At 42.1% G+C, this 25649-nt stretch overlaps 1 non-coding gene across 1 annotated transcript; it reads left to right on the plus strand.

Annotated features, from left to right (window-relative positions):
- The first annotated feature begins 8562 nt into the window (after positions 1–8562).
- On the plus strand, positions 8563–8670 carry LOC148578705 (small nucleolar RNA R71). The gene has a single exon (XR_015903747.1). It is a non-coding gene; the product is annotated as a small nucleolar RNA R71 (small nucleolar RNA).
- The last annotated feature ends 16979 nt before the right edge of the window (positions 8671–25649 follow it).

Genomic DNA, 25649 nt, shown 5'->3' on the forward strand with positions numbered 1-25649 from the left:
GCAAAAGGCACCTTAAGGAAGTATATCATGTTGGGGGAGCAGAAGGATCACCCGACCTCCCTACTATTACTTTTACCCAAGAAGACGCGACTGGCATCATCCCGGGACATGATGATCCCATGGTCATTACTATCATATTGGCCAATGCTAATCTCCACCGTACGTTGGTGGACCAAGGAAGCTCAGCGGACATCTTGTTTAAATCTGCCTTCGACAAACTCGGCCTACAAGAGAAAGAGCTCAGAGCATACCCGAACAGCTTGTTTGGACTAGGAGATACTCCAATCCAACCCCTTGGATATATATCACTACACACAACCGTTGGAAAGGGAACCCGATCAAGGACACTCAACATAGACTACATTGTAGTCGACGTGAGCTCAGCCTACAATGCCCTGATAGGTCGGACAACGCTAAATCAGCTTGCCGCAGTAGTTTCGACTCTACATCTATGCATGAAGTTTCCAACCCCGGAAGGGATAGCCACGATAAAAGGAGACTAGAAAATGGCGCGACGCTGTTACAATGAAAGTCTGAACCTTAGAGGCAAAGGAGAAGAAATCAATAGTATCAAACTCGGAGGAGTTCGAGGCCAGGAAAAACTTCGTCCACAACCGAAGGACGAGATTGAGGAAGTCCAGATCGGAGATATCCCGGATAAAGAGACATGCCGGGCATAGATCCCAAACTAATGTGCCACAAATATTGGGGCAACTTTGAAAAGAGACATAAAGGAGTCCCTGATACAGTTCCTAAGAGATAATGCCGACCTCTTTGCATGGAAGGCCGCAGACATGCCGGGCATAGATCCCAAACTAATGTGCCACAAACTGGCAGTATACCCAGGATCTCGGCCAGTACAACAGAAGCATCAGAAGCTCAGACCAGAGAGATCCCAAGCTGTGGAAGAACATGTACGAGCTCTACTGGAGGCAGAATTCATAAGAGAAGTCAAGTACCCACTATGGCTAGCCAACGTTGTATTGGTGAAAAAGTCAAATGGGAAATGGCGGATGTGCACTGATTACACCGATCTGAATAAAGCCTGCCCAAAAGATCCCTATCCACTCCCAAGCATAGACACTCTAGTAGATGCCTCCTCTGGATACAAGTACCTTTCCTTCATGGATGCTTATTCGGGATATAATCAAATCCCAATGTACCTACCTGATCAAGAAAAGACCACATTCCTAATCCCAAAAGCAAATTACTGTTATGTCGTCATGCCATTCGGACTCAAAAATGCAGGAGCTACCTACCAAAGATTAATGAATAAGGTCTTCGCAGACCATATCGGGAAACTCATGGAGGTATATGTAGACGATATGTTGGTAAAAACACAAAGTGAGGAGTCATTACTGTCCGACCTCGCCAAAGTGTTCGACACCATCAGAAAGCATGGCATGCGACTTAATCCCGCAAAGTGTACCTTTGCAGTAGAAGCCGGCAAATTCCTGGGTTTCATGCTAACACAACAAGGAATTGAGGCGAACCCGGATAAATGCCGAGCTATACTCAACATGAAAAGTCCGACCTGCGTCAAAGAAATACAACAACTCAACGGAAGACTGGCAGCCTTGTCCAGATTTCTAGCCGGATCGGCCATAAGATCTCTCCCCTTCTATGCCACACTAAGGAAGGGAAAGAGGTTTGAATGGACCAGAGAGTGCGAACAAGCCTTCCAGGATTTCAAAAAATTCCTGGGACAACCACCCATCCTTACTCGACCACGAAAAGAAGAAGCACTCATATCATACCTCGTAGTGGGAAGTCGGGCAATAGCCTCAGCACTAGTCAGAGAGGACAAAAGTGGGCAACAACCCATCTACTTCATCAGCAAAGCCCTACAAGGGGCCGAACTGAACTATCAAAAGCTAGAAAAATTCGCCTACGCTCTCATACTAACTTCTCGACGACTTTGCCCATATTTTCAAGCTCATACCATCAAGGTTTGGACTAACCAACCTATGAAAGGTATTCTACAGAAGACAGACTTAGCTGGAAGAATTATACAGTGTGCAGTTGAGCTATCTGAGTTTGATCTTCAATATGAAGCTCGGACGACCATCAAGCCTCAGTATTTTGCTGATTTCATTGCTGAGTACGCTGACACCCCGGGAACTCCTACAAAATGGAACCTCTATGTAGACGGCTGGTGCACAAAATTGTGATCATCAACAATGGCGCCAAAGACTTGGAGCTCTCAAACGTGAATCACACTTTGTCATAATTTCGCACAACTAACCAGCAACTGCACTGGGTCGTCCAAGTAATACCTTACGTGAGTAAGGGTCGATCCCACGGAGACTGTCGGCTTGAAGCAAGCTATGGTCATCTTATAAATCTCAGTCAGGCGGATTCAAATGGTTATGGAGAAGTGATAATTAAAAGATAAACATAAAATAAAGATAGAGATAGAGATAGAGATAGAGATACTTATGTAATTCATTGGTAGAAATTTCAGATAAGCGTATGAAGATGCTTTATTCCTCTTGAACCTCTGCTTTCCTATTGCCTTCTTCCAATCATTCATACTCCCTTCCATGGCAAGCTTTATGTTAGGCATCACCGTTGTCAATGGCTACTTCCCGTCCTCTCAGTGAAAATGTTCCAAATGTGCTGTCACCGCACGGCTAATCATCTGTCGGTTCTCGATCATGTTGGAATAGGATCTATTGATCCTTTTGCGTCTGTCACACGCCCAACACTCGCGAGTTTGAAGCTCGTCACAGTCATCCCTTCCCAGATCCTACTCGGAATACCACAGACAAGGTTTAGACTTTCCGGATCTCAGGAATGGCCGCCAATTGATTCTAGCCTATACCACGAAGGTTCCAATCTTAGATTAGAAACCCAAGAGATACGCATTCAAGCCATTGCTAGTAGAACAGAGGTGGTTGTCAGGCACATGTTCATAGGTGAGAATGATGATGAGTGTCACGGATCATCATATTCATCAAGTTGAAGAATGAATGTATATCTTAGAGAAGAAGTAGGCTTGAATTGAATAGAAAAACAGTAGTACTTTGCATCAATTCATGAAGAACAGCAGAGCTCCACACCTTAACCTATGGTGTGTAGAAACTCCACCGTTGAAAATACATAAGAACAAGGTCTAGGCATGGCCGAATGGCCAGCCTCCCAAAGAGGGTTCAATCATAAAAACATGATTCAAAAGATGAAAATACAATAGCAAAAGGTCCTATTTATAGAAAACTAGTAACCTAGGGTTTACAGAAATGAGTAAATGATGCAGAAATCTACTTCCGGGCCCACTTGGTATGTGCTTGGGCTGAGTATTGAAGCTTTCACGTGTAGAGACTTTTCTTGGAGTTAAACGCCAACTTTTGTGCCAGTTTGGACGTTTAACTCCAGCTTTTATGTCAGTTCTGGCGTTTTGACACCAGAATTTCTATGCTGACTTGGAATGCCGGTTTGGGCTATCAAATATTGAGAAAAGTATAAACTATTATATATTGCTGGAAAGCCCAGAATGTCTACTTTCCAACGCAATTGAGAGCGCACCAATTGGGCTTCTGTAGCTCCAGAAAATCCACTTCAAGTGCAGGGAGGTTAGAATCCAACAGCATCTGCAGTCCTTTTTCAGCCTCTGAATCAGATTTTTGCTCAGGTCCCTCAATTTCAGCCAGAAAATACCTGAAATCATAGAAAAATACACAAACTCATAGTAAAGTCCAGAAAAGTGAATTTTAAATAAAAACTAATAAAAATATAATAAAAACTAACTAAAATATACTAAAAACATACTATAAACAATGCCAAAAAGCGTATAAATTATCCGTTCATCACAACACCAAACTTAAATTGTTGCTTGTCCCCAAGCAACTAAAAGTCAAATAGGATAAAAAAAAGAGAATATACAATGAATTCCAAAAACATCTATGAAGATTAGTATTAATTAGATGAGCGGGGCTTTTAGCTTTTTGCTTCTGAACAGTTTTGGCATCTCACTTTATCCTTTGAAGTTCAGAATGATTGGCATCTATAGGAACTCAGAATTCAGATAGTGTTATTGATTCTCCTAGTCAAGTATGTTGATTCTTGAACACAGCTACTTTATGAGTCTTGGCCGTGACCCTAAGCATTTTGTTTTCCAGTATTACCACCGGATACATAAATGCCACAGACACATAACTGGGTGAACCTTGTTAGATTGTGACTCAGCTTTGCTAGAGTCCCCAATTAGAGGTGTCTAGAGCTCTTAAGCACACTCTTTTTTTGCTTTGGACCATGACTTTAACCGCTCAGTCTCAAGTTTCTCACTTGACACCTTCACGCCACAAGCACATGGTTAGGGACAGCTTGGTTTAGCCGCTTAGGCCAGGATTTTATTCCTGTGGGCCCTCCTACCCACTGATGCTCAAAGCCTTGGATCCTTTTTATTTTACCCTTGCCTTTTGGTTTAAAGGGCTATTGGCTTTTTCTTTCTCTTTTTTTTTTTCGCAAGCTTTTCACTGCTTTTTCTTGCTTCAAGAATCAATTTTATGATTTTTCAGATCATCAAATAATATTTCTCCTTTTTCCATCATTCTTTCAAGAGCCAACAATTTTAACATTCATAAACAACAAATTCAAAAATATGCACTGTTCAAGCATTCATTCAGAAGACAAGAATTATTGCCACCACATCAGAATAATTAAACTGTTTTAAAATTTGAAATTCATGCACTTCTTTTCCTTTTCAATTAAAACACTCTTTATTTAAGAAAGGTGATGGATTAATAGGACATTCATAACTTTAAGGCATAGACACTAAGACACTAATGATCATGTAATAAAGACACAAACATAGATAAACATAAAGCATAAAAATTTGAAAAACAAAAAATAAAGAACAAGGAGATTAAAGAACGGGTCCACCTTAGTGATGGCGGCTTGTTCTTCCTCTTGAAGATCTTATGGAGTGCTTGAGCTCCTCAATGTCTCTTCCTTGCCTTTGTTGCCCCTCTCTCATGGTTCTTTGGTCTTCTCTAACTTCATGAAGGAGGATGGAATGCTCTTGGTGCTCCACCCTTAGTTGTCCCATGTTGGAACTTAATTCTCCTAGGGAGGTGTTGATTTGCTCCCAATAGTTTTGTGAAGGAAAATACATCCCTTGAAGTATCTCAGGAATTTCATGATGAGGAATTTCCTCATGCTCTTGTCCATGAGTGGGATCTCTTGTTTGCTCCATCCTTTTCTTAGTGATGGGCTTGTCCTCATTAATGAGGGTGTCTTCCTCTATGTCAATTCCAGCCGAATTACAAAGGTGACAAATGAGATGAGGGAAGGCTAACCTTGCCAAAGTGGAGGACTTGTCCGCCACCTTGTAAAGTTCTTGGGATATAACCTCATGAACTTCTACTTCCTCTCTAATCATGATTCTATGGATCATGATAGCCCGGTCTATAGTAACTTCAGACCGGTTGCTAGTGGAAACGATTGAGCGTTGGATGAACTCCAACCATCCCCTAGCCACAGGCTTGAGGTCATGCCTTCTTAGTTGAACCGGCTTTCCTCTTGAATCTCTCTTCCATTGAGCGCCCTCTTCACAAATGTCTATGAGGACTTGGTCCAACCTTTGATCAAAGTTGACCCTTCTAGTGTAGGGGTGTGCATCTCCTTGCATCATTGGCAAGTTGAATGCCAACCTTACATTTTCCGGACTGAAATCTAAGTATTTTCCCCGAACTATTATAAGCCATTTCTTTGGATCTGGGTTCACACTTTGATCATGGTTCTTGGTGATCCATGCATTGGCATAGAACTCTTGAACCATTAAGATTCCGACTTATTGAATGGGGTTGGTGAGAACTTTCCAACCTCTTCTTCGAATCTCATGTCGGATCTCCGGATATTCACCCTTTTTGAGCTTGAAAGGGACCTCGAGGATCACTTTCTTCTTAGCCACAACTTCATAGAAGTGGTCTTGATGCACCTTTGAGATAAATCTCTCCATCTCCCATGACTCGGAGGTGGAAGCTTTTGCCTTCCCTTTCTTCTTTCTAGAGGTTTCTCCGGCCTTAGGTGCCATAAATGGTTATGGAAAAATAAAAAGCAACGCTTTTACCACACCAAACTTAGAAGGTTTGCTCGTCCTCGAGCAAAAGAAGAAAGAAAGGAGTAGAAGAAGAAGAAATGGAGGAGATGGAGGTGGGTTGGTGTTTCGGCCAAGGGGGAGAAGTAGTGTTTATGTTGTGTGAAAATGAGGGAGTGAAGATGGGTTTATATAGGAGTGGAGAGAGGGTTAGAGTTCGGCCATATAGGGTGGGTTTGGGAGGGAAAATGGTTTGAATTTGAATGGTGAGGTAGGTGAGGTTTTATGATGGATGGATGTGGATTGGTGAAGGGTTTATGGAGAAGAGGGTAGGATTTGATAGGTGAGGTGTTTTTGGGGAAGAGGTATTGAGGTGATTGGTGAATGGGTGAAGAAGAGAGAGAGGTGGGGTAGGTGGGGATCCTGTGGGGTCCACAGATCCTGTGGTGTCAAGAATTTTTCATCCCTACACCAAGTGGCGTACAAAACGCCCTTTTCTGCCAATCCTGGTGTTAAACGCCAGGTTGCTGCCCATTTCTGGTATTTAACGCCAGCTTCTTGCCCTTTTTTGGCGTTAAACGCCAGGTCTGTGCCCCTTTCTGGTGTTAAACGCCCAGAATGGTGCCAGACTGGGCGTTTAACGCCCATTCTACTACCCTTACTGGCGTTTAAACGGCAGTAAGTTTCTCCTCCAGGGTGTTCTATTTTTAATACTATTTTTCATTCTATTTTTTTGCTTTTTCAGTTGTTTTTGTGACTTCACATGATCATCAACCTACAGAAAACATAAAATAACAAATAAAAATTTAACATAGATAAGTAAAATTGGGTTGCTTCCCAACAAGCGCTTCTTTAATGTCAATAGCTTGACAGTGGGCTCTCATGGAGCCTCACAGATACTTAGAGCATGATGATGGCCTCCCAACACCAAATTTAGAGTTTGAATGTGGGGATTTTGTTTGACTCTGAATTGAGAGAAGCTTTTCATGCTTCTTCTCCATGATTACAGAGGGAGATCCTTGAGATTTAAACACAAGGGAGTCCTCATTCACTTGAAGGACCAATTCTCCTCTGTCAACATCAATCACAGCTTTTGCTGTGGCTAGGAAGGGTCTGCCAAGGATGATGGATTCATCCATACACTTCCCAGTCTCTAGGATTATGAAATCAGCAGGAATGTAATGGTCTTCAACTTTTACCAAGACATCCTCTACAAGTCTATAAGCTTGTTTCCTTGAATTGTCTGCCATCTCTAATGAGATTCTTGTAGCTTGCACATCAAAAATTCCTAGTTTCTCCATAACAGAGAGAGGCATGAGGTTTATGCTTGACCCTAGGTCACACAGAGCCTTTTCAAAGGTCATTGTGCCTATGGTGCAAGGTATTGAGAACTTTCCAGGATCTTGTCTCTTCAGAGGTAATCTCTGCCTAGTCAAGTCATCCAGTTCTTTGATGAGCAATGGGGGTTCATCCTCCCAAGTCTCATTACCAAATAACTTGGCTTTTAGCTTCATGATTGCTCCAAGGTACTTAGCAACTTGTTCTTCAGTAACATCTTCATCCTCTTCAGAGGAAGAATACTCATCAGAGCTCATGAATGGTAGAAGTAGATTCAATGGAATCTCTATGGCCTCAGTGTGAGCCTCAGATTCCCATGGTTCCTCATTAGGAAACTCCATGGAGGCCAGTGGACGTCCATTGAGGTCTTCCTCAGTGGCGATCACTGCCTCTTCCTCCACTCCACCAGGTTCGGCCATGTGGGTTATGGTGATGGCCTTGCACTCTCCTTTTGGATTCTCTTCTGTATTGCTTGGAAGAGCACTAGGAGGGAGTTTAGTAACTTTCTTGCTCAGCTGACCTACTTGTGCCTCTAAATTTCTAATGGAGGACCTTGTTTCAGTCATGAAACTTTGAGTGGTTTTAATTAGATCAGAGACTACAGTTGCTAATTCAGAGTGGCTCTGCTTAGAATTCTCTGTCTGTTGCTGAGAAGATGATGGAAAAGGTTTGTCATTGCTAAACTTATTTCTTCCACCATTATTGTTGTTGAAGCCTTATTAAGGCCTCTGTTGATCCTTCCATAAGAGGTTTGGATGATTCCTCCATGAAGGATTATAGGTGTTTCCATAGGGTTCTCCCATGTAATTCACCTCTTCCATTGCTGGGTTCTCAGGATCATAAGCTTCTTCTTCAGATGAAGCTTCTTTGGTACTGCCTATTGCTGCTTGCATTCCAGACAGACTCTGAGAAATCATATTGACTTGTTGAGTCAATATTTTATTCTGAGCCAGTATGGCATTCAGAGTATCAATCTCAAGAACTCCTTTCTTTTGATTTGTCCCATTATTCACAGGATTCCTTTCAGAGGTGTACATGAATTGGTTATTTGCAACCATTTCAATGAGTTCCTGAGCTTCTGCAGGCATCTTCTTCAGATGAAGAGATCCTCCAGCAGAGCTGTCCAATGACATTTTGGACAGTTCAGACAGACCATCATAGAAGATACCTATGATGCTCCATTCTGAAAGCATGTCAGAAGGACACCTTCTGATCAATTGCTTGTATCTTTCCCAAGCTTCATAGAGGGATTCACCTTCCTTCTGTCTGAAGGTTTGGACTTCCACTCTAAGCTTGCTCAATTTTTGAGGTGGAAAGAACTTTGCCAAGAAGGCATTAACTAGCTTTTCCCAAGAGTTCAGGCTTTCTTTAGGTTGTGAATCCAACCATGTTCTAGCTCTGTCTCTTACAGCAAAGGGAAAAAGCATAAGTCTATAGACCTCAGGATCAACCCCATTGGTCTTGACAGTGTCACAGATTTGCAAGAATTCAGCTAAGAACTAATGAGGATCTTCCAATAGAAGTCCATGAAACTTGCAATTCTGTTGCATCAGAGAAACTAATTGAGGCTTAAGCTCAAAGTTGTTTACTCCAATGGCAGGGATTGAGATGCTTCTCCCATAGAAGTCAGGAGTAGGTGCAGTAAAGTCACCAAGCACCTTCCTTGCATTGTTGGCATTGTTGTTGTTTTCGGCTGCCATGTCTTCTTCTTGTTTGAAAAGCTCTGTTAGGTCCTCTATAGAGAGTTTTACTTTAGCTTCTCTTAGCTTTCTCTTCAAGGTCCTTTCAGGTTCAGGATCAGTTTCAACAAGAATGCCCTTGTCCTTGCTCCTGCTCATATGAAAAGAGAGAAGAAGAAAATATATAATCCTCTATGTCACAGTATAGAGATTCCTTGAGGTGTCAGAGGAAAAGAAGAATAGGAGGAGGTAGAGAAGAGATAATTCGAACTTATCAAGGGAGATAGAGTTCGAATTGCTCATTGAGGAGGGGTGTTAGTCCTTAAATAGAAGAGTGTGAAAAGAGGGGAAGAATTTTCGAAAATAAATTAAAAAGATTTTGAAAAAAAATTAAAAGAAATTTGAAAATTTGATTGATGATTTTCGAAAACTAAGATTGGGAAAGAAATTAAGTGATTTTTGAAAAAGATTTTGAAATTAGAAATAAAAAAGATATGATTGAGACTTAATTTTGAAAAAGATGTGATTGAAAAGATATGATTGAGAAGATATGATTGAAAATCAAATAAAAAAGGAAAGTTTTAAAATTAAAGTTGATTACTTGACTAACAAGAAATTAGAAGATATGATTCTAGAATTAAAACTTTTGATCCTTTCTTAATAGGCAAGTAATAACTTGAAAATTTTGAATTAAATTACTAATTGTAGCAAGGATTTTCGAAAAAAATAATAATAAATAAAAAATGGAAAGAAATTGATTTTGAAAGGATATGATTGAAAAGATATGATTTAAAAAAGATTTGATTTTGAAAAATTATGAATATTTGAAAAAGATTTGAATTAAAAACAAAATCTTCCCTCTAGTGTCATCCTGGCGTTAAACGCCCAGAATGGCATCCATTCTGGCATTTAACACCCAAAATCCTACCTTTTTGGGTGTTTAACACCCAGGCAGGTACCCTGGCTGGCGTTTAAATGCCAGTTTTCCTTCTTCATTGGGCATTTTGAACGTCCAGCTTTTTCTGTGTAATTCCTCTGCTGAATATTCTGAATCTTTAATTCTCTGTGTTATTGACTTGAAAAGACACAATTTTAAAATTTTTTTTGAATTTTTAATGATGAGAAATAATAAAAATGCAACTAAGATCAAATAAACAATGCATGCAAGACACCAAACTTAGAAGTTTGTATACTAAGGACTATAACAATTTGAAAATGCATATAAGAAACAACAAAAGACACAAAATAAGAGAAATTAAAGATCAGAGCACAGAAATAATCAAGAACAACTTGAAGATCAATGAAGAACATAATGCATATATTCGAAAAATGCAAGAAGAATAAAGACATGCAATTGACACCAAACTTAAAAATTGATACTAGACTCAAACAAGAAACCTAAAATATTTTTGATTTTTATGGTTTTATAAATTTTTTTTGTGATTTTTTAAAAATTGAATGGAAAAGAAAATAAAGGGATTCAAAATTTTTAATAAGAGTTCCAGGAATCATTGCAATGCTAGTTTAAGACTTCGGTCCAGGAATTAGACATGGCTTACTAGCCAGCCAAGCTTTCAATGAAAGCTCCGGTCCAAAACACTAGACATGGGCAATGGCCAGCCAAGCTTTAGCAGATCATTGCTCACAACAGCAAAATTGATAGAAATCAACAAGCTCTTGTGATGATAAGTTGAAACCTCGGTCCAATAAGATTAGTCATGGCTTCACAGCCAGCCAGACTTCAACAGATCCTCATGACACTCTAGAATTCATTCTTAAAAACTCTGAAGAACAAAATAGAAAAAAAATTTTTGTATTTAAAATTTTTTTTTTGAAAATAAAAAGTAAAATTACCTAATCTAAGCAACAAGATGAACCGTCAGTTGTCCAAACTCGAACAGTCTCCGGCAACGGCACCAAAAACTTGGTGCACGAAATTGTGATCATCAACAATGGCGCCAAAGACTTGGAGCTCTCAAACGTGAATCACACTTTGTCACAATTCCGCACAACTAACCAGCAAGTGCACTGGGTCGTCCAAGTAATACCTTACGTGAGTAAGGGTCGATCCCACAGAGACTGTCGGCTTGAAGCAAGCTATGGTCATCTTGTAAATCTCAGTCAGGCGGATTCAAATGGTTATGGAGAAGTGATAATTAAAAGATAAACATAAAATAAAGATAGAGATAGAGATAGAGATACTTATGTAATTCATTGGTAGGAATTTCAGATAAGCGTATGAAGATGCTTTGTTCCTCTTGAACCTCTGCTTTCCTATTGCCTTCTTCCAATCATTCATACTTCCTTCCATGGCAAGCTTTATGTCGGGCATCACCGTTGTCAATGGCTACTTCCCGTCCTCTCAGTGAAAATGTTCCAAATGCGCTGTCACCGCACGGCTAATCATCTGTCGGTTCTCGATCATGTTGGAATAGGATCCATTGATCCTTTTGCGTCTGTCACACGCCCAACACTCGCGAGTTTGAAGCTCGTCACAGTCATCCCTTCCCAGATCCTACTCGGAATACCACAGACAAGGTTTAGACTTTTCGGATCTCAGGAATGGCCGCAAATTGATTCTAGCCTATACTACGAAGGTTCCAATCTTAGATTAGAAACCCAAGAGATACGCATTCAAGCCATTGCTAGTAGAACAGAGGTGGTTGTCAGGCACATGTTCATAGGTGAGAATGATGATGAGTGTCACGGATCATCACATTCATCAAGTTGAAGAATGAATGTATATCTTAGAGAAGAAGTAGGCGTGAATTGAATAGAAAAACAATAGTACTTTGCATCAATTCATGAAGAACAGTAGAGCTCCACACCTTAATCTATGGTGTGTAAAAACTCCACCGTTGAAAATACATAAGAACAAGGTCTAGGCATGGCCAAATGGCCAGCCTCCTAAAGAGGGTTCAATCATAAAAACATGATTCAAAAGATGAAAATACAATAGCAAAAGGTCCTATTTATAGAAAACTAGTAACCTAGGGTTTACAGAAATGAGTAAATGATGCAGAAATTCACTTCCGGGCCCACTTGGTGTGTGCTTGGGCTGAGTATTGAAGCTTTCACATGTAGAGACTTTTCTTGGAGTTAAACGCCAGTTTTTGTGCCAGTTTGGGCGTTTAACTCCAGCTTTTATGCCAGTTCTGGCGTTTTGACGCCAGAATTTCTATGCTGACTTGGAACGCCGGTTTGGGCCATCAAATCTTGGGCAAAGTATAAACTATTATATATTGCTGGAAAGCCCAGGATGTCTACTTTCCAACGCAATTGAGAGCGCGCCAATTGGGCTTCTGTAGCTCCAGAAAATCCACTTTGAGTGCAAGGAGATCAGAATCTAACAACATCTGTAGTCCTTTTTCAGCCTCTGAATCAGATTTTTGCTCAGGTCCCTCAATTTCAGCCAGAAAATACCTGAAATCACAGAAAAATATACAAACTCATAGTAAAGTCCAGAAAAGTGAATTTTAAATAAAAACTAATAAAAATATAATAAAAACTAACTAAAATATACTAAAAACATACTAAAAATAATGCCAAAATGCGTATAAATTATCCGCTCATCAACGGCTCTTCAAACAAAACCGGGAGTGGTGCGGGCGTGATCGTTGAAAGTGATCAGGGAACCCAAATCAAACTCTCCCTAAAGTTCGAGTTCCCTGCCTCAAACAACCAGGCCGAATACGAGGCATTACTAGCTGGTTTGAGGCTGGCTAAGGAAGTTGGAGTTCAAAAGCTTATCATCTTCAGCGATTCGCAAGTAGTCACTTCACAAATAGCAGTGAGTTACCAAGCTAAAGACCACACCATGAAAAAGTACCTGGACAAAACCAGGGAATAGCTCGAACAACTCTGGGAATATGAGGTCTGCCATATACCCGGGAACAGAACGCTCGAGATGATGCACTCTCAAAATTAGCCAACACCAAACCAGGGAGCAATAATAGAAGCCTCATCCTGGAAATACTGCAAAGCCCATCAATCTCGGAGGAAGAAAATGTCCTAGCCATATCAGGTCAGGATCAAGGATGGATGACCCCCATAATCAACTACCTCAAGTCAGAGACGCTCCCTACAGATAAGAAGGAGGCGAAGAGGTTGAGACAAAAAGCACAATACTACACCATCATAAACAACATCTTATACAAGAGAGGGATCTCGACACCCCTATTAAAGTGTGTGCCGACCTCCAACACAAAGGAGGTCTTGGAAGAAATACATAGTGGCATATGTGGCAACCATCTGGGAGCACGAGCTCTCTCCAAAAAAGTACTCCGAGCCGGATTCTTTTGGCCGACTTTGCAAAAGAAAGCAACAGAGTTTGTAAAGACATGTCCACCATGTCAGAAACATGCTAACTTCCACATCGCCTCACCAGAGGAGCTCATCAGCGTGACATCACATTGGCCATTCGCACAATGGGGACTCGACCTCCTTGGACCCTTTCCCTAAGGATCAGGACAAGTCAAGTTCCTTATTGTAGGGGTGGATTACTTCACAAAATGGATTGAGACAGAGCCCCTAGCTAATGCCACTTCTCAAAGAAGTCGAAAATTCTTGTACAGAAACATTGTTAGAAGGTTCGGAGTTCCTTACTCCATCACCACGGACAATGGCACTGTTCTGAGGGTTACCTGAAACTGTAGGTCGATCTCGGACGAGATCTTCTGTACTGGTCAGAGCTGATGTGTCCGACTTGATGATGGTGGCCGGAGCTGATCCTTCGTCACCGGAGGGTGGTGGTACCTGCATGGGACTCCGATGCTTAAGTTAGCAAGGGTATTAAGCAGATTTTTAGTGGAATTAGAGTATGAGTTATACCTGGGTGCTCCAGTGTATTTATAATGGTGTGGAGTGACCTTTCTGGAGATAAGATAGTTATCTTATCTTATCTTATCTTTGAGTGAAGTCATCTTATCATTAAGGGAACCGCCCTTATCTTTCTAGGCTTTGGCTACCTTTAGATTGGGCTGCGTCTCTTCGTTTGGGCCTGCTTGGGCCTCCTCTGGCGATTTGGCCGACCTCTTTGAGAAGAGGTCGGATATGGGCCAACCTTCTAAGAGGTCGGACATAGGCCAGCCTTCTAAGAGGTCGGACATGGGCCAACCTTCTAAGAGGTCGGCCAACCCAGTCCTTTATAGCTCGAACCGATGTATGAACAGTGCCCCTGCTTGAGTTCGGACCTTTCTGTGAGATCGTGCTTTCAGAGCTTTAATCTCTTTGGGGAAGTCGTGCTGTGCGAGTCTGGTATTACCCTTTTTAGTTTGTTGAGAGGTCTTTTCAGCCTTCTTCCGAATTGTTTGTCTTCACTGCTCGAGCTTTTTAGTCATAATCCAACAACTTTTTTAGGTAGTGTTCCGGTGGGAAACCTTTTTTATAGTTTGTTTGGATGACTTTTTAGCGCCGTTCTGATTTGTGCTTTTGCCTTTTAAGTAGTGTCTTTTTTCAAGACTTCCTACTTTTCAGCGAAGCACTTCTGGCTTTGGCCTTTTGACCTTTCCTTAGCCTTTCAGCGAAGCACTTCTGTCCGACCTCTTTTTGATTAGATCTTGTTTTGTCTGTCTCCTGTTGGGCGAGATGACCTCTGGGCTAACTTGTCCGATAACTTTTTAGTGTTCTCGTGGAACCCTTTTTAGTTAGTCTGAACAATTTCGATAGCCTTGTCGTGACTTTTTAGGCAAAGCTATATCCCTTTTAGCGCACGCTTTTCGTTGGTCTGACTTCTCTTGTTGATCCTTCTTTAGCTTTCGTTGGTCCGACTTCTCTTGTCGGTCCAAGCTGTAGCTTTCGCTGATCCGACTTCTTCTTGTCGGTCCGAGCTGTTGCTTTCGTTGGTCCGACTTCTTCTTGTCGGTCTAAGTTGTAGCTTTAATTGGCTCGGGCCGAATTCTTCATGTCGGCCTCTTCTAAGTTATTTTTAATAATCAATTCTTAGTTGGACCTTTCCAGGTCTCTTTTTATGGATTACTTTTTATAACCTTTTGTAGCTTGTCGGGCCGACTTCGTCATGTCGGTCCCTTCTAAGTTATTTCTAGTAACCCATTTCATTTGGACCTTTGTCAGGTCTCTTTTATGGATTACTTTTATAACTTTGTGATTTTGTTGGGCCGACTTCATCATGTCGCTCTCTTCTAAGTTATTTCTAGTAATCCTCTTTATTTGGACCCTTGTCAGGTCTCTTTTCGGGATTACTTTTATAACTTTGTGATTTTGTTGGGCCGACTTCATCATGTCGGTCCCTTCTAAGTTATTTCTAGTAATCCTCTTTATTTGGACTCTTGTCAGGTCTCTTTTAGGGATTACTTTTATAACTTTGTGATTTTATTGGGCCGACTTCATCATGTCGGTCCCTTCTAAGTTATTTCTAGTAATCCTCTTTTTTAGGGCTGGCCAGGCCTCTTTCTAGGGATTTACTTTTTATAACTTTGGTTATTGTGGTCGACTAGTCCGACTTCTTTACATCGGCCTGTCTTTAAGTTATTTTTAGCAACCCATTTTTATTAAGACTTCGTCAGGTCCTTTCCTATGGATCACTTTCGATAACTTCTTGCATTTATTCTGTTTTTGCCGCTTTTCATCTTTGCCGATTTTGTAGAAATTGAGTTTGATCCTCGTTTGGTCGACCTTTTGATGAATTTGGTTTTCATCTTCGTTGGTCTTTATCGTGATCGAGTAGTGAATTTGATTTTCACTTTCTGCCGATCTGTAGCTTTATAATTGGGCGATGAATTTTTTGCGTTTCAGATTAATGCATAAGATAAGAGGATTTGTAGAAAATCTTCTTAAGTTGCAGGCGTGCCATGACCTTGGAAGCTCTCGCCCTTCGAGTTCGGTCAGCCTGTAGTAGCCCTTTCTGAGTACTTCTACGACTCGGTAGGGTCCTTTCCAGTTTGCTGCCAGCTTTCCTTTTCCAGGTCGACTTGTTCCGATATCATTTCGGACTAGGACGAGGTCATTCTCGGCAAAACCTCGCTGTACTACCTTTCGGTTGTATCTTGAGACCATTCGACGTTTTAATGCCTCTTCCTTGATCCGAGCTTTTTCTCAGATTTTTGGAAGTAGGTCGAGTTCTTCCTTTTGAAGTTGGGAGTTGGCCTCTTCACTGTAGTGGATCACTCTGGGCGATCCTTCTTCGACCTCCACTGGGATCATTGCCTCCATTCCGTAAGCTAATCGAGAAGGTGATTCCTTTGTGGTGGAGTGTGGAGTTGTCCGATATGCCCATAGGACTTGTGGGAGCTCTTCAGCCCAAGTTCCCTTTGCATCCTGTAGTTTCTGTTTTAACCCAGCTAGTATGACTTTGTTGGCAGCTTCTGCTTTTTCATTGGCTTGTGGGTGTTCTACGGATATGAATTGGTGCTTTATTTTCAACTCAGCCACCAACTTCTTGAAACCTGTGTTCGTGCATTGAGTGCCATTGTCTGTGGTGATGGAGTAAGGAACCCTAAACCCTGTAACAATGTTTATGTACAAGAATTTCCGACTTCTTTGAGCAGTGGCATTAGTTAGGGGCTCTTCCTCAATCCATTTTGTGAAGTAATCCACCCCTTCAATGATGAACTTTGACTTGTCCTGATCCTTGGGGAAATAGTCCGAGGAAGTCGGGTCCCCACTTTGTGAACAGCCAAGGTGATGTTACACTGATGAGCTCCTCTGGTGGGACAATGTGGAAGTTAGCATGCTTTTGATGTAAAGCTTTGACTTTGTATTTGGGTTTTTGCTTTATTGTTGCCTCCAAAGAGTTCCCCTGGACTTTCGTGTGAGTCCTGGGGTTTCCCTTTTACTGCTGTATCTGACACCTGATGTTTTGCTGTTATTGTTCGAGTTGTTTCCTTATTTGCCCGAGTTGTTTGGTAGTAACCCCATAGTTGACCTATGTCTTCTCAAAAAAACATTGCTGAGATGTCTACTAAGATCCCGAATGGCATGTATAGTTTTAATGCATGTTACTGTGGCTGACTCTGAGTAATGTGTAAGATTTAGGAGGTTCCGTAGAATTTGTAGGGATAGGGATGAGGAGAAGAATTATGAGTTGGTGTCGCTGGACCCTGAGGAGAGGGTTTGTTTTCCTTCCTTGACTCCGGGAGAATGACCATTTTTCTATGCTTATGACTACTTTTTCAGTCAGTTGAATATTACCATCCCTTATACCGCCTTCGAGATCGACTTGTTGTGGTCTTGTAATCTAGCCTGGATGAGGCTTCTGTTATTGGCCCCTGGTTTGGTGTTGGATAGTTTTGAAAATGCATCGGCTCGGGCATTTTACTCCCGAGGTATGTGTCGAACTTCATATCCCCCGAAATGTCTGAGCTGTTTTCTGTTTTGTCCAGGGTCCCCCGAATTGTCCGAGCTGTTCTCTGCTTTTGTCCAGGGTCCCTCGAATTACCCGAGGTATTTTTTCATGGTGGGATCCTTAGCTTGGTTTCTCCCTTCTATTTGTGAGGTGACTACTTGTGAATCACTGTACATGGTAAGCTCCTACCTTCTTAGCCAGCCTTAAACCAGCTAGTAGTGCCTTGTATTCAGCTTGGTTATTTAGCTTGATTTGGCTTCCCTGATCACTTTCTATAATTACACCTGCACCACTCCCGGTTTTGTTTGAAGAGTCGTCCACGTAGAGATTCTATTTTGTAGGAGTTCCCGGGGTGTCAGTGTACTCTGTATTGAAGTTGGCCAGATACTGTGATTTAATAGCTGTTCGAGCTTTCATATCGAAGATCGAATTAGGATAACTCGACTGTCCACTATAGGATTCTTCCAGCTAAGTTTGTTTTCTGTAGGATGCCTTTTATGGGCTGGTTGGTCCGAACTCTGATAGTGTGAGCTTGAAAGTATGGGTGGAGTCATCGAGAAGTGAGTATGAGGGCATAGGCAAACTTTTTCTATCTTTTGATAGTTTAGTTCGGCCCCTTGTAGAGCTTTGCTGATAAAGTAGACGGGTTGTTGCCCACTTTCGTCTTCTCTGACTAGTGCTGAGGCTGTTGCCCGACTTCCCACTGTGAGGTATAATATGAGTTTTTCACTTTCTCGTGGTTTGGTAAGAATGGGTGGTTTCTCCAAGAATTTTTGAAATCTCGGAAGGCTTGTTCGCACTCCGTTGTCCTTTTTAAACCTATCTCCCTTCCTTAATATACCTATTTGAGGTGTCTTTTGCAAGATGATTTAGAGATCCCTCCTCCTGTGAATCCTCCATTTATCATAAGAACATGTCTCTTAGGGGTGTGAGGTGGACGTTCAACTCGCCCGACCTCTTCAGTGTGAGGTGGATGTTCAACTCGTCCGACCTCTTTGGTGTGAGGTGGATGTTCCACTCGTCCGACCTCTTCGGTGTGAGGTGGACGTTCAACTCGCCCGACCACTTCGGTGTGAGGTGGATGTTCAACTCGTCTGACCTCTTCGGTGTGAGGTGGATGCTCCACTCGTCCGACCTCTTTCGGTGTGACATGGACGCTCAACTCGTCCGACCTCTTTGGTGTGAGGTGGACGTTCAACTCGCCCGACCTCTTCAGTGTGAGGTGGATGTTCCACTCGTCCGACCTCTTCGGTGTGAGGTGGACGTTCAACTCGTCTAACCTCTTCGGTGTGAGGTGGACGTTCAACTCGCCCAACCTCTTCGGTGTGAGGCGGATGTTCAACTCGTCCGACGTCTTCAGTGGGAGGTGGACGTTCAATTCGCCCGACCTCTTCTTCTTTTTCTTGGTTCATCCGCTTTATTGGCTAAGTACCGATCTAATCGCCCTTCTCTTGCCAATTTCTCTATGACATTCTTTAGGTTGAAGCACTTGTCGGTAGGATGTCCGTAGATTCGGTGGTACTTACAGTATTCTGTCTGATTTCCTCCTCCTTTTTGCTTTTGATTGGGCGAGGTGGTGGTATCTTCTCTGTGTGGAATATTTCTCGGTAAACATCCACAAGAGACACCCGAAGAGGGGGTGTAATTGTGGTATTTTCTAGGCTTCTCACCGGGTTGATCTTCTTTTTTCTTGGACTCTTTATCCTTGTCACGTGGTGGGATAGGAGAATTCGGTTTTTGAGCTCTCTCCTAGTCGAGAGTTCTCCTTCATGTTGATGTATTTCTCTTCCCGTTCCTGTACCTCGTTCAGAGATGTTCGGTGCTTCTTGGATATTGAGTGGCTAAAAGGTCCTTTTCGTAGGCCATTGATGAGACCCATGATAGCTACTTCTGTTGGCAAACTTTGTATGTCGAGGCACGCTTTGTTGAATCTTTCCATGTAGTTGCGAAGACTTTCCTGATCTCTTTGCTTGATCCCTAGTAAGCTCGGGGAGTGTTTGATTTTGTCCTTTTGGATGGAGAATCTGGAGAGGAATTTTTTGGCTAAGTCGTCAAAACTTGTGATGGATCTAGGAGGCAAACTATTGAACCACTTTATTGCTATTTTTGTTAGGGTAGTCAGGAAGGCTTTGCATCGAATAGCGTCCGATGCGTCAGTGAGATACATTCTGCTTCTGAAATTGCTAAGATGATGGCTTGGATCCAATGTGCCGTCGTACGAGGTCATGTCGAGAGCTTTGAAGTTCTTTGGGACTTTAGCTTTCATGATCTCTTTGGTGAATGGGTCTTGATCTTTATGGGGGCTATCTTCATAACTGGATCGAGCAGTCTTGGTTTTGAGATCGGCTTCGAGCTTTAAGAGCTTGTCCTCTAGCTTTCGACATCGTCTTGTTTCTCTTCGAAGGTCTCTTTTGGCTTCCCGTCGATGTTCAGCTTCTTGTTCTAGTTCTTTAAGGCGATTCGGTTGCTTACGGATAGCTTCCAAATTTTCTGTGTGTGGGGGTTGCTTATCTCCCCCGTTTTGAGGTGTGTCTTTGGAGGTGGCGTCTGTGTCTTTGTTTGGCGTTCTGTCCACCAAACCAGAATTGTGGTCGTTGTCAAGGTTGTCTGCCATGATGATGGGATGACTTCCAGGTTCCCCGGCAACGGTGCCAATGTTTCGAGGGTTACCTGAAACTATAGGTCGATCTCGAATGAGATCTTCTGTACTGGTCGGAGCTGATGTGTCCGATTTGATGATGGTGGCCGGAGCTGATCCTTCGTCACTGGAGGGTGGTGGTACCTGCAAGGGACTCCGATGCTTAAGTTAGCAAGGGTATTAAGCAGGTTTTTAGTGGAATCAGAGTATGAGTTATACCTGGGTGCTCTAGTGTATTTATAATGATGTGGAGTGACCTTTCTGGAGATAAGATAGTTATCTTATCTTATCTTATCTTTGAGTGAAGTCATCTTATCTTTAAGGGAACCACCCTTATCTTTCTAGGCTTTGGCTACCTTTAGATTGGGATGCATCCCTTCGTTTGGGCCTGCTTGGGCCTCCTCTGGCGATTTGGCCGACCTCTTTGAGAAGAGGTCGGACATGGGCCAACCTTCTAAGAGATCGGCTAACCCGATCCTTTATAGCTTGAACCGATTTATGAACAGTTCTCATATGCATCCGTCACACTGTCCAAAAGATGGCCCTGAAGCTCAGCATAGTCAGCACGGGCCGAGTCAAGCCTCTTCCTGACCTCCAGCAACTCACCATAAGTACAGGTATAACTCTCTTTCGACTTCTTGGCCATCTCCTCAGCCAGATTCGCAGTAGCTTCTGCAGCAACAGCCCTGGACTTCTCTTTCTCTACATCCAGTTCCAACTTGGCCACTTTGGCGTCCAGTTCATCCTTCAACCCCTTGATCCTGTCATACTCTGACTTGGCTTCCAGCATAAAATCCTTCGTCGCATGGACGGGAGAGTCTTGGATTGAGCAAAACAAAGCTGCACCCATGTGCGCCATCCGAACACTACTAATGGTGATGAAATCCAGGTGGTGCAAGATGAACACGTCGTCCATAGGAAGTCGGCCATAAGGGGCAATCTGGCTATCAATAAACCCCACAGCATCAAAATCGGGGGCATCCAGATTATAGGGTTCGACAGTCTTCTGCTTCTTGGAGGAGGACCAGTAGCAGAGGGAGAGACAGCACTAGAGGTCGGCTGGGGAGGATCAGAAGAAGCCAAACGAACCTGGGGAGTCGAGATGACCTTCCTCGGTCCAGAAGTGTCCGAGGTCGACCTCCTCAGTGTAACCTTGGAAGATCCCTCCTCAGGACCTTTGGCCGAGATGTTCTGAGCCGCGGTCGCCTTCCTCGCCCTCTTAAAAGCCTTCATGGAATCAGTGGTCTTCACCATATCTGAAAAAATAAAGCAGCAAAACCAAAGTTGCAAGTTAGAAAGAGATGGATTGACAAAACAAATAAAATAATAAAAGCAAAGCCAAAAAAAATCGGCAGCTACACAATTTATCCTGAAGAAGGGAGGGGTTCCCCAAGAACCTCTTCGTATCAAGATGGGGAGGCTCCCCCCAATTTTTTTCTAGTACATGTACAAAAGCCTTCTCAACCTTATCCAACATTTCCTAAGAATACCTAGACACTACCACATTCTTTTGCCAGCATAAGGGGAAGGCGGGCTCATTATTCTGTTCCAAGAAGAAAGGCCGAGTTCCTTCAACACTGATAAGTATCCTAGGGACACCGAACCTACTGAAGATATGCTTCTGGAGGAACTTCATCACTGTCTTAGTATCATTAGTGGGTGTTGCAATCGCCTCTATCCATTTAGATACATAATCTACTGCCACCAAAATATAAGTGTTTGAGTATGATGGTGGGAAAGGCCCCATGAAGTCAATACCCCATACATCAAACAACTCAATCTCTAAGATTCCTTGCTGAGGCATGGCATAACCGTGAGGAAGATTACCAGCTCTCTGGCAACTGTCACAGTTACGTACAAACTCTCGGGAGTCTCTATAGAGAGTAGGCCAGTAGAAATCGCATTGGAGAACCTTTGTGGCGGTTCGCTCACCTCCGAAATGTCCCCCATATTATGATCCATGACAATGCCGTAGGATCTTCTGTGCCTCTTCTCTAAGCACACATCTGCGGATTACTCCGTCTGCACACCTCATAAAGAGATATGGTTCATCCCACAAGTAGTACTTTGCATCAGAAATCAACTTTTTCATTTGTTGTTTACTGTACTCTTTGGGTATGAATCTCACAGCTTTATAGTTTGCAATGTCTGCAAACCATGGTAATTTCTGAATGGCAAAGAGTTGCTCATCCGGAAAGGTTTCAGAGATCTCAGTAGGAGGGAGGGACGCCCCTGCTACTGGTTCTATCCGGGATAGGTGATCTGCTACCTGGTTCTCTGTCTCTTTTCTGTCTCTTATTTCTATATCAAACTCTTGCAGAAGCAACACCCATCTTATGAGTCTGGGTTTTGAATCCTGCTTTGTGAGGAGATATTTCAGAGCAGCATGGTCAGTGTACACAATCACTTTTGATCCCACTAAATAAGATCTGAACTTGTCAATGGCATAAACCACTCCAAGCAACTCCTTTTCTGTGGTTGTGTAATTCTTCTGTGCGTCATTCAAAAGATGGCTAGCATAGTAAATGACGTGCAGAAGCTTGTTATGCCTCAGTCCCAATACTGCACCAATGGCGTGGTCACTGGCATCACACATTAGTTCGAATGGTAATGTCTAGTCTGGTGCAGAAATGACTGGTGCTGTGACCAGCTTGGCTTTCAGAGTCTCAAATGCCTGTAGACACTCTGTGTCAAAGATAAATGGCGTGTCAGCAGCTAGCAGATTGGTAAGAGGTTTTGCAATTTTTGAAAAATCCTTTATAAACCTCCTATAGAATCCTGCATGTCCCAGAAAGCTTCTGATTGCCTTAACATTGAAAGGTGGTGGTAATTTTTCAATTACCTCTACCTTAGCTTAGCTTGATCCACCTCTATTCACTTGTTTGAAATTTTGTGCCCAAGGACAATTCCTTCAGTCACCATAAAGTGACATTTTTCCTAGTTTAAAACCAGGTTAGTCTCTTGGCACCTTTTCAGAACAAGTGCTAGATGGTCAAGATAGGAGTTGAATGAGTCTCCAAATACTGAGAAGTCATCCATAAAGACTTCCAAAAATTTCTCTACCATATCTGAGAAGATAGAGAGCATGCACCTCTGAAAGGTTGCAGGTGCATTGCATAGACCAAATGGCATGTGAATGCTGTTTTCTCTTGGTCATGAGGATCTACTGCAATTTGGTTGCAACCTGAATAGCCATCCAAAAAGCAATAGTATTCATGACCTTCTAGTCTCTCTAGCATCTGGTCTATGAATGGTAAAGGAAAATGATCCTTTCTGGTGGCCGTATTGAGCCTTCTGTAGTCAATACACATACGCCACCCTGTAACTGTTCTTGTAGGAACCAGTTCATTCTTTTCATTATGAACCACTGTCATGTCTCCCTTCTTGGGGACAACGTGGACAGGGTGAGCCCTGATGAGTGGATAATTTATACGCTTTTTGACATTGTTTTTAGTATGTTTTTAGTGGGATCTAGCTACTTTTAGGGATGTTTTCATTAGTTTTTATGTTAAATTCACATTTTTGGACTTTACTATGAGTTTGTGTGTTTTTATGTGATTTCAGGTATTTTCTGGCTGAAATTGAGGGACTTGAGCAAAAATCAGATTCAGAGGTTGAAGAAGGACTACTGATACTGTTGGATTCTGACCTCCCTGCACTCAAAGTAGATTTTCTGGAGCTACAGAACTCGAAATGGCGCGCTTCCAATTGCGTTGGAAAGTAGACATCCAAGGATTTCCAGCAATATATAATAGTCCATACTTTGCCCAAGTTTAGATGACGCAAACTGGCGTTCAACGCCAGTTCTCTGCCCAATTCTGGCGTCCAGCGCCATAAACAAGTTGCAAAGTGGAGTTCAACGCCCAAAATGGCACCAAAACTGGCGTTCAACTCCAGGAATGACCTCTACACGTGTAACACTCAAGCTCAGCCCAAGCACACACCAAGTGGGCCCCGGAAGTGGATTTATGCATCAATTACTTACTCCTGTAAACCCTAGTGACTAGTTTATTATAAATAGAACTTTTTATCATTGTATTCACAGTCTTGGTTACTCCGGTTCCCCTCTGGGGCCGAGACCAACGAACTTCATCATTACTTATGTATTTTCATACGGTAGAGTTTCTGCACTCCATAGATTAAGGTGTGGAGCTCTACTGTTCCTCAAAGATTAATGCAAAGTACTACTGTTTTCTATTCAATTCAACTTATTCTGCTTCTAAGATATTCATTCGCACTTCAACCTGAATGTGATGAACGTGACAATCATCATCATTCCCTATGAACGCGTGCCTGACAACCACTTCCGTTCTACATTAGATTGAATGAGTATCTCTTAGATCTCTTAATCGGAATCTTCGTGGTGTAAGCTAGAATGATGGCGGCATTCAAGAGAATCCGGAAAGTCTAAACCTTGTCTGTGGTATTCCGAGTAGGATTCAATGACTGAATGACTGTGACGAGCTTCAAACTCACGATTGTTGGGCGTAGTGACAGACGCAAAAGGATAGTAAATCCTATTCCAGCATGATCGAGAACCGACAGATGAATAGCCGTGCCGTGACTGGGTGCGTTGACCATTTTCACTGAGAGGATATGATGTAACCATTGACAAGGGTGATGCCTCCAGACGATTAGCCGTGCCGTGACAGGGCATTTGGATCATTTTCGCGAGAGAAGATCGAAAGTAGCCCTTGACAATGGTGATGCATTACATAAAGCCAGCCATGGAAAGGAGTAAGACTGATTGGATGAAGATAGCAGGAAAGCAGAGGTTCAGAGGAATGAAAGCATCTCTATTCGCTTATCTGAAATTCTCACCAATGATTTACATAAGTATTTCTATCCCTATTTTCTTAATTATTTTTGAAAACCCCATTACTATTTTATATCCGCCTGACTGAGATTTACAAGGTGACCATAGCTTGCTTCATACCAACAATCTCCGTGGGATTCGACCCTTACTCACGTAAGGTATTACTTGAATGACCGAGTGCACTTGCTGGTTAGTTGTGCGAAGTTGTGAACCATGGTATTGGCATCATGTTTTTGGCGCCATTACCCTGATGAATTTTACATAATTAAAGTGTAATCACAATTTCTGCGCACCAAGTTTTTGGCGCCGTTGCCGGGGATTGTTTGAGTTTGGACAACTAACGGTTCATCCTTTGCTCAGATTAGGTAATTTTATTTTTGTTTTGTTTTCAAAAATTTTTCAAAAATCTTTCAAAAATTTTTCTTTTGTTTTCGAAAAAAAAATAATAAAAATAATGTTTTCAAAAATAAATTATTCTATGGCTTCAAAACTTTTAAGAATGAATTCTAGTGTTTCATGAAGCATGTAAAGCCATGTCCAAATTCATTTGGACTGAGGCTTCTAATTTGTTATCAAGAGCAAGCTAGTTGTTGCTAATCCACCTGCTGCTGTTCCTGATTTACATACTAAAGCTTGGCTGGCTATTAAGCCATGCCTGACCCTTTGATTGGAGCTTTAGACTAAAGAGCATAAGATTCCTGGAATTCATATTAAAAATTTTGGAATCCTTATTTTTGTTTTTCAAATAATTTTCGAAAAAAATTCCAAAAAAATTTAGAAAATAATAAAAAATCAAAAAAATATTTTTGTGTTTCTTGTTTGAGTCATGTGTCATGTTA

This window comes from Arachis ipaensis, chromosome B1 (genome assembly GCF_059453495.1).
Source record: "Arachis ipaensis isolate K30076 ecotype BB chromosome B1, ASM5945349v1, whole genome shotgun sequence".
NCBI lineage: Eukaryota > Viridiplantae > Streptophyta > Magnoliopsida > Fabales > Fabaceae > Arachis > Arachis ipaensis.